We start from the raw sequence: 8067 nt of genomic DNA on the forward strand, positions 1-8067 counted from the left end.
AAATGGGGTGTGTGTGTGTGTGTGTGTGTGTGTGTGTGTGTGTGTGTTCCAGTTACATCTAAGGTAAGTCACCAAGGTGGTAGTCAATACTTTAGAATATGTACAAGTATGTGTATGATGTAGATGTTTCTTCCTTTCAAAATTAATAAGCACTACAGAATTACTCAGATATTATAGAAACACACCTTCCTCCTGAAACCTCCAACTTGTTCACATATTTTTATTAACCAGTACTCCTGCTCTCTTTCCTTTTGTTTGTTTGTTTCATTTCTTGTCTAGTGTGTTCTAGTTCATTGTTTCCTCCATTTCTTTGGTGATGGCCTTCACTTGATTTAGTTAGTTATACTAACTCTTTCACTCTGCTGGATTTTTTTTTATTTTGTATTTTGATATATTCTCATTGTTCTTTATGCACCTCCTCAAAATGGGAGAATGTTATGATTTTGTCTAGACTTCATCCGACACTTACCTGGAAACAACCAGGTACGTTTCTTTCACTATAAAAGGGGCTGCTTGCCCCCTCCATTCTTTCTTGCTGTTTTGCTCCTGTTCTATCCCCTTTCTCCTTACCCCATCTTGTTCCATTCTCTTCCTCCTTCTTTCTCCACATTCTCATAGATGACCTCTATTCCTCTATTCTCTGTCTCCCTGTCTCTCCATCTCTCTCTCTCTCTCTCTCTCTCTCTCTCTCTCTCTCTCTCTCTCTCTCTCTCTCTCTCTGCTTTTCTTTAATTCTACTCCTTCAACTCCCCTTCCCATGCCCTGAATAAACTCTATTCTATACTCTACCCTCTGTGTGGCTGTTCCCTTAGGGGGAAGGGATGCCTCAGCATGGGCCTGCAGAGGCAATGCCTTCCCCAACACCTGACTACACAACCATGAAACATATTTCTTCTCTCTTTATTTTATAAAACACAACACCTCAAAACTGCCTGATGTTCAATTATGTACCAGAGTTGTCTTGTATTCTCAGTGACTGAAATCTGAGATTGATACCATTTCCCAGTGAGGGCTACATTCTACATTTGGTCAAATCACATCTCTGATTTTCCTTGTTCCCTGTATGATCAGTGTACTTTCCCTATTCTGTCTCTTTTCCCATGGGATAACTTTCTTTCTAAACAGCAGAAGGGCCTCTCTTCCATACTATTTGTCCTTCAAGTTCTCCAATTATGTTTTCATGGTTTAACTTCAAATACCCTGCCATGTAGCAGTGAAGCAGTTCCTTACCATCCTAACAATGGCATCATCTGTGTTTTATCCACTGGGAAGCCTAAGAATTAATTGCTGAGAAATAGAAGATGTCTACATTGATTTTTATTGGCTGTCAAGAATGTTGCAGGCTCTTTCCCCCCAGAAATGTTTGCTGGCACAGTGTAAAAGGAAAGGAAGTTGAAAATGGGGATTTTATTCTCAAGGAATTGCCAGGGTAATTGGAGAGGCAAGACAGCTCATTTTATCTTTAGAGTGATTCTGTAAGGCACAGATTAGTATCCTTATCTGAGCATAGCTATTAAGAATATGAACTTATTTTCTTTGAGGAGATAATTTCTCAGCAGTTTTGAAATACTATAAATGGAACCGAAGAGCAAAAGCTAATGTAAAAATTTAAGATGCTAAGCAAATTCTAGAAAGTCACAGTGACAAATTATATTCCTTTCTCTCTGACTTTTTCTGGTTCAGAATGAATGAATAGCATAGATGATACCCTTTAGGGAAATAAAATCATATTAATTTACATCACTATAATGCTACTGGGAACCAACAACCAAGAAAATAACCACAGCCTTCTCATATAACAATTCCACAAACTTACCAACAGTTTTCAGTTCATAAATAGAATGTCATACCATGTTGATGACTTTGACTCATAGGATTTGTTTAGATTATAATGTTTACAACCTTGGTGTAGAATATAAGATGAATATCATATATTTACAAATGAAATAGATACAATGATAAGTAGAAAAAGAACATGCGTGGAAAGCTAGGCTGTGTGATTCAGAAGAAGGAGGAGCGCCACGATGATGGTACTCATGTTTGGGCCTGTGCCGAACACTCTAAAGCAACAAGGTGCAGAGATAGAAATGGGGACAGCAGGAAGCAGAGCCATCTTGCTGCTTGCTCTTTTACCTTGTGTCCTGCCCCTGCTCTCTTCATTGTCTCACACAGGCCCAGAGACCTGATCATTTTTCCTCACATGACCATGGATGAGGCATGAGAAGCCCTAACTTGAGCTTATGGCAGCCTCCTCACCTATGGAAACTGTCTACCCTCAGCAAAACTGAAAATTTTCTGACAACTTTGATTAGAAGGACTTAAGTCACAGGCTCACACCTTCCTAAGTTCAATTTCTGCAGGACTGTGTAGTGAGGAGCTCTTGTCTAACTATGGGATACACTCATTTCAAGCAAAGAGTAATTAATGCATCATTATTAGAAACCATCAGTTTGTAGCAATTAATAAGTTGTGGCCGATCTTTAGAATTTCCCATAATAGGGAAGCTGTAAAGATCTCAGTGATGGGAAATTGCTCCATGGGGACCTGATTCTAATCTGCATTCTTTGTGATTCATAAGTAGGTTTCAGTCAACTTGATTTGAAGGGAGGAAATCTAACTTCTAGGACAAAGCTAAACTTAGGGTTTAGGGACATGTTCAGAGTAGCAGAGCTTTATATAACCATGTTGTGAGTGATATCACATTAATAAACTAAGAAGCCCTGGGAGGGATGAGACAGCACACTGAGCACAAGACCTATGATGAGAAATGGCTAGACAGAAAATATGTTACAGGAAAAATGTTACAGATAATTTGTCACTTCTAATTTAATAAACAAAATTAGTAAGAAAAATATGTATAAAAGTGAGCTCGCTCAAATTGCATGACACCAACTTGACTTTAATACCAGACAAGAAACAATTAACATCGTATTTTATAAAAAGCCTACATGAGGGCTTGTCTTGGTGGGTCCTAAGCAAGGTATCCCCTTGAACAGTTAAGACATATGACAGGCATAATATAAAAGGAAGTTTATTTGAGACCTGGAGGAAGAGGGTAGCAACAGAGAAGGGAAAAGGACAGAGAAGCATAGAGAGAGGAGAGAGGAAGAGGGAAAGAAGGAAAAGAGGCTGGCAGGAGACACACAGGAAATGAGAGAGACACAGACTGAGAGACAGACAAAGACAGACAGGGAGAAAGGAGAGAGAGAGGAGTGGGGAAGGAGGGGTAGGTTAAGGGGCAGGGTAAGGTTTAAGGGAGGGAGAAAGGGGCTGAACAGTGCTTTTTATAGGCTCATACCTGGTGGCTGCTGCTAGGTAGTTGTTAGGCAGAACCTAAAGGAAATGCTGACAGTTAAAATATTTAGAAATATGTGTTTATTGAAAGTAAAACTGAACTTTAAAAGAACTTACCTATACTCTGCCAGGATAGAGTCTAATCATAGTCAAATCAAGTAGAGCAACTTAACCATGTCAGGTTTTTAACACAAGAAAGGCTGACTTCTTGGGGCTTCACTAAGTTGACTTTATAATATATATTGTAAATAACATACACATTCACACTATATGTCTTATAATAGAATATGTGATGATTATAACAATATAATAAGTAAATAACTACAGATTTGAGTTTTATTCTCTTCTCCATATATTCCACCAACATAAAAGTTTATTCAATGATTTTTTAATTTGGAAACACTTGTGATAGTAACATTATTTCTTTACCAAACACTCTTTCCACCCATGTTTATCCTAATACCTAGGGAAGGAGCTTCTACCTGGGAATAATGGTTCCATGTTTCTCTTCTTGTGCTTGAATTATCATGGAAATCCAACTATGGAAAGTTTAGATAAGATCCAGCTTTTGACAGCATAATATAAATATGCTCAGGATTCAATTAAAAGCTACATGCGGAGTTTAAATTTAAAACTGAATGAGGGAAATTATTAGTAATTGTTAAAACCAAGGCAAGAGGAATGTTAGAAAATTTAACAAGAATTTTTTTTGTTATTATTTTTTTCTTTTTTTTACTCCCTACCCAGTCCATTCTCCAGCTATTCCAAATCCAATACCTCCTCCTTGACTCTGTTTCCACCAGAATGTTCCTACCCCACGCATACCACCAGACTTCTAAACTCCCTGGTCCTCCAGTCTCATAATGTTTAGGTGCATCTTCTCTGACTGAACCTATACCAGGTAGTCCTCTACAGGATATGTGTTGGGGACCTCGTATCAGCTGGTGTACGCTGCCTGGTTGGTGATCTAGTCTCTGAGTGATCCTGGCATCCAGGTTAGTTGAGATTGCTGGTCCTTCTACAAGGTTGCCCTCCTCCTCAGTTCTTCTGGCTTTTTCCTAATTCAACCAGAAGGCTCAGTATCTTCTGTTTTTCAGTTGGGTACACATATCTGCATCTGACTCTTTCTGCTGCTTATTGGGTTTTTCAGAGAGAAGTCATGATAGGTCCCTTTTTGTGAGCACTCCATAACCTCAGTATTAGTGTCAGGCCTTGGGGCCTTTTGTTGAGCTGGATCCCATTTTGGGCCTGTTACTGAACCTTCTTTTCCTCAGGATCTTCTCCATTTCCATCCCTGCAGTTCTTTCAGACAGGAACAATTGCGGGTCAAAGTTTTGACTCTGGGATAGCAACCCTATCCCTCACATGATGCCCTGTTCTTTTGCTGGAGGTGGGTTCTACAAGGTCCTTCTCCCCACCATAGGGCATTTCATCTAGAATCCCTCCCTTTGTGTCCTTACATTGTCTCACCTCCCAGGCCTCTGGTACATCTGGAGGGTCCTCCCAACCTCCTACCTCCTGAGGTTGCCTATTTCCATTCTTTCTGCTGGCCCTCAGTGATTCAGTCCTTTTCCCCCACCTAGTAACAGATCATCACCAACTCCCCCCCAACCCATCCCCTTTTCCTCCCAGATCCCCCCTCCTCCCCTTGTTGTTGCTTTATTCTCCCTCCCAAGTGCAACTGAAGTGTCCTCACTTGGGCCCTTCTGCTTGTTAATTTTTTGAGTTGTGGACTGCATCTTGGGTATTCTATACTTTTTTTACTTTTGCTTATATCAACTTATTAGTTAGTACATACCATTCATGTCCTTTGGGGTCTGAGTTAGCTCACTCAGAATGATGTTTTATATAAGACAAATTGGCAACCTACAGATTGGGAAAAATCTTCACTAACACCACATCCCATAGCAGGCTAATATCCAAAATGTATAAAGGAATCAAGAAGCTAACCATCAGAAAACCAAACAACCCAATCAAAAAATGGGTATAGAACTAAACCAAGAATTCACAACAGAGGAATCTCGAATGGCTTAGAAGCACCTAAAGAAATGTTCAACATCTTTAGTGACCAGAGAAATGCAAATCAAAATGACACTGAGCTTCCTCCTTATACCAATCAGAATGGTTAAGATCAAAATCTCTGGTGACAACACTTGTTGTTGAGGATGTAAAGAAAGAGGAACACTCCTCCATTGCTGGTGGGATTGTAAACCTCCAAATCAATTTGGCGGTTTCTCAAAAAATTGGATATAGATCTACATGAAGACCTAGCAATACTTATTCGAGATAGCCAAAAGCTGAAAACAACCCAGATGTCACACTACAGAAGAATGAACACAGAAAATGTGTTTCATTTATGCAATAGACTACTACTCAGCTACTAAGAACAGGAATTTTAAGATGGGTATGATAAAAATGTATAAATAAAACAATTTACAAGTATGAAAAAAATTACAATAGTAATAAGCCTGAGCAAAGAAATAGAAAATGTAAATGAAGGCATAATGGGGAAAAGGATAAGAGCTGAAAAAAATAAAATGATCAATGAATGGGCTTAGTACACCCCCACAATGAGGGATTCAGAAGCTAGAGAAAAGAGATGTTAAACTCCACAATGAAACAATATAAATGACTCGGTGTGCAAGGTGTATATGGTACGTAGGAGACACAGATTCAGGGACTGATAAACTATAGCAGAGGACTGACATTTATTCAATGAGCTTGAATGTGGAAGACAATGTGAACAGAGATGAAAAGAAAAGCTAAATGCCTGAGATTGTCTTCAGCTTTGAAAAGGAACAAAAACGTAGCCTGAGAAAATTTGAAACAAAATAAGACCAAATAAATCCATGCTGAAACAAGCATAATCAAATGTCTGAGGATGAAATACTCTGAACAGTAATCATACAAAGACAACAGCTTGCTTACAGATCAAAACAGTAAGTATGGCGGTTAACTTATCATTTAAAACTGCCAATGCCAGGAAGAAGCAGGCAGTGATGTTTAAAGAACTGCTGATCTATTCTCTTTCAGATAGAGACATTTATTGTCATGAATTAATCCATTAGGAGAAAACCTACTGTCAGTCAACAGTTACTTTTCTTGTAAGAAAACATGTGTATGGGGGAAACAGCATTAATAAGAGAAGCTTTATTTTGGTTCACAGTTTGAAGGTACAACCTTTTAAGATTGGTACAGCTGGGCAGCAGAGTAGGAGGCAGCAGTTCTCACTGTACTTACAGAGCTCATCTCCTTTCTGTTCAGTCCAGAATCCTAGCTCCTGGGATGGCACTGCCCACAAGGTTGTGTATTGTTACCTTAATTAACTTGCTCTTGATAAACATCTGCAGAATGTATACTCAACAATCAAGGTTAACCATCATGGAGCAACAAAAGAAAGTCAAATATTGGCAAGTTAATTTTGTTGCAAGTACACATACAGTAATAGGGAACTGAAACAAAGTTTATAAACGGAAAAGAAATTATGAAACAAAGTGATTTAGGATATAAAGCAGGTAAAAGGGAAATATCCACCAAAAAATCTGGGTCACTGCAATAGGGTATCCTTTTCATCTTGAGAGTCTAACACCGTGTTTGATGATTGAAAAATATTTGCAACATTTTTTTTATGTGGCTCCAGGTGTATTTAGAGGAAATATTTCAGACAGTTACAATCCAAATATAGAAGAGGGGAACAGAGGATCACTGGGTCAAGTATTTTCTGGACAGACATGAAAAGTGAGTATAGTTCTGTAGGATCTGTGCAAAAGGCTGGACATGGTGATGAGAGACTGTAAAACAAGCATGGAGGTGGAGACACAAAAGGATTATGTTTATTCCATCAGGCCAGTCTTGGCATTGAGCCACAAAATCAGTGAAGGGATCTGCATATACCCATAGACTGCAGATGCACAGCAACATGATAAGTATATTTACATAATATAAAGTCACTTTAAACTGTTTAATAAACTAGATTTGCAACTTAAAAAACAATCTACTAAATATCTGCATAGGCTTACTTGGATGTATTGCCACAGTTTTAAGGAATAACACCAGTTTTATAAAACTTCTTAGAGAAGGCTGAAGAATCATGAACTGTGCTCAACTCATTTATGAAGTCAATGCTTATCAGCTACTTGGATAGCAAAGCAGACTTGAGAGAGGGGAGTGAGATAGAGAGAGAGAGAGAGAGAGAGAGAGAGAGAGAGAGAGAGAGAGAGAGAGAGAGAACAAGAGAGCAATAATCAGTATTTTTCATCAGGGAAACTGAACAATTCTTAACAAATGCAAATACAGTTGAAGGATGTAAATATCTTGGGTAAACTTGTAGTACATTATGTTGGTTCAAAAAAGGTCTGTCTCATTGTCTTTTTTTTAAAAAAAAAACTGTTTTGAGAGAGTGACTTATGTAACCCAGGCTGATCTCAAACTTACTTGATAGTCAAGGATAACCTTAAATTTTGTTCCTTCTGCCTCTACCCTTTAAATTCTGGAATGAAGGACAGTGCTATCTATTGTTCTGAGGATCAGGCCTGGGGATTCATACTTCTTATGCCAGAACTCTACCAACTGAACCACATGCCCGTGTGCATATTACATAACATTCTTGAAATGTTGAAATTCTAGAGATGGAGAACATGTCAGAGATGTCAGAGTCAAGTAGGTGGTGGAGACAAGAGAACTCCATGGAGAACTCTGAGGGATTCTGTCGTGACTGAAATATCTTCAGTCTTTTTTAAAAAAATTATTAGATATATTTCTTTACTTGCATTT

The sequence above is a fragment of the Rattus norvegicus genome, chromosome 2 (assembly GCF_036323735.1).
Source record: "Rattus norvegicus strain BN/NHsdMcwi chromosome 2, GRCr8, whole genome shotgun sequence".
Taxonomy (NCBI): Eukaryota; Metazoa; Chordata; class Mammalia; order Rodentia; family Muridae; genus Rattus; species Rattus norvegicus.